The 2,116-nt window shown below is 40.3% G+C and overlaps 1 non-coding gene across 1 annotated transcript; it reads right to left on the bottom strand.

The window, feature by feature from the left end:
• Positions 1 to 305: 305 nt before the first annotated feature.
• On the bottom strand, positions 306 to 412 carry LOC114111093 (U6 spliceosomal RNA). Its single transcript, XR_003587222.2, has one exon. It is a non-coding gene; the product is annotated as a U6 spliceosomal RNA (small nuclear RNA).
• Positions 413 to 2,116: the final 1,704 nt, after the last annotated feature.

Below are 2,116 nucleotides of genomic sequence, written 5' to 3'. Positions count from 1 at the left end.
ATACATCTCACCCTCTCCTCTCCTCTCCCCATGTCCATAAGTCTATTCTCTATGTCTGTTTCTCCATTGCTGCCCTGAAAATAAATTCTTCAGTACAATTTTTCAAGATTCCATATATGTGTATTAGAATATGGTATTTATCCTTCTCTTTCTGACTCTCCTCACTCTGTATACTAGGTTCTAGGTTCATCCACCTCATTAGAACTGACTCAAATGCATTCCTTTTTGTGGCCGAGTAATATTCCATTGTGTACATATACCACAACTTCTTTATCCATTCATCTGTCGATGGACATCTAGGTTGAAAAAATACGGAGCGTTTTACAAATTTGCATGTCATCCTTGTGTAGGGACCACACTAATCTTCTCTGCATTGTTCCAATTTTAGTATATGTGCTGCTGAAGCAAGCACTGATATTTTTGTCCATTTTCCTATCTTTGGGATTCAAATTCTTCCATCTATCTTCTCTGGCTTCTGACGTGGGCCTGGCCTTCTTATTTAAAGGGCTGTGAATATTAATTTTCCTTAGTTTATTTTATCCCTGCGTAGTCTGTTGTTCCCGTATTTTGAGGCCCCCAGTGCTGGGCTATCTCGTTTTCACTGAACACCTGTGAACCCTTATCCATTTCCTCCAGAGGTTCTTCTGTCAATCCAGTCTAACTGAAAGCCCTATGGCCTGTAGTCTCTGTAGAATTCACCTTACTTGTTTACGTGTTAGTGCCAAGGGACATTTATTCAATAGTTACTTACCTTATAACATAGTGTGGGGGAGGAAGACATTTTCCTCTACCCCTCTAGGTTCTTCTGGCTGGTCTAAGAACCAAATTGACATGAGACATATTAACAGGAGAAAACCAAACAAAAGTTTAGTAACAGGAATACATGGGAGAGATCAAGGAGAATCGAGGACCTTGTCAAAATGGCCCAAGCCCTCACCTTAAATACCATCTTCAGCTAAAGACAAACGTGGATGCAGAGGGTAAGAGGGTGAATAATGGGAGGTTATCAGGAAGGGCACAGTAAACAACGGCCAGGTTATACAGATTTAAGTCATTGCCTTCTTCATGGTTCAGAGTTTCTAGAGATTTGGTCATCTTCCTCTTCCTGATATCTGGAGGGAGACACCCCTACATTTAGAGATTTCCCTTACAAATATAAACATTTCTTACAAAAGAGTAACTCCTACTTAGCTTTAAGAATTTTTCACATATCTGCTGTTTCTTAGAAAATAATCTTCTTAAAATAGTTAAAAAGCTAAGGAGACATTTTAAAACTTAATTCACTTATTTTCATTGGAGGATAATTACTTTATAGCATTGTGGTGGTTTTTGCCATACACGGACATGAATCAGCCACGGGTGTACATGCGTCCCCTCCCGTCCTGAACCCTCCTCCCACCCCATCCCTCTGGGTTGTCCCAGAGCACAGGCTTTGAGTGCCCTGCTTCATGCACCAAACTTGGACTGGTCATCTATTTTTTTTTTTTTTAAGAAGAGGCTCTTTTGCAATAGAATAAGGAAGACAGGGAGACAGAGGGGCTTCCCTGGTGGTCCAATGGCTAAGACTCTGTGCTCCTAATGCAAGGGACCCAGGTTCAATCCTTGGTTGGGGAACTACAGTCAATGTGTCACAACTAAGACCAGCCAAATAAGTAAATAAATACTGGAAGAAGAAGAAGGGAGAGAGAATTGGAATGATATGTAAGACAAGGACGTCAAGATAAGCAAATTTAAAGATCACTGTGCCAGCCAGGAGGCACGAGCCAGTAGTGTGACCGTGGACAAGTCACTTCATTTTTCTGAGCTACAGCTTCCAAATATAGAAAACAAAGCAATTAGATAGCTTCTTAAGTCCTTTCCAGCCTGTATGACTCTCTAGTATTTTGAGTTTTAAAAGGAAGTTCTCAGTATAAATATTCTTTCAAGAATAATGGTTAACTGCCCCAGCTTGAGCACAAGCAGAACTCTGTTAACTTCCTCACATTCCAGGTTGGATTTCCACTTGTGCCTTTGACAAAGTAAGTATTGGCTTTTTAGAATTTTTTAATTACCTTGAGACTAGTGTATTGACGTGGTTCTCAGAACAATCTTAGCATACTGGGAACTTATGACTTTA

Source organism: Ovis aries, chromosome 26 (genome assembly GCF_016772045.2).
Source record: "Ovis aries strain OAR_USU_Benz2616 breed Rambouillet chromosome 26, ARS-UI_Ramb_v3.0, whole genome shotgun sequence".
Lineage (NCBI taxonomy): Eukaryota > Metazoa > Chordata > Mammalia > Artiodactyla > Bovidae > Ovis > Ovis aries.
Note: the sequence above shows the minus strand (reverse complement) of the source record. Positions and strands in the feature narration are given on the sequence as shown.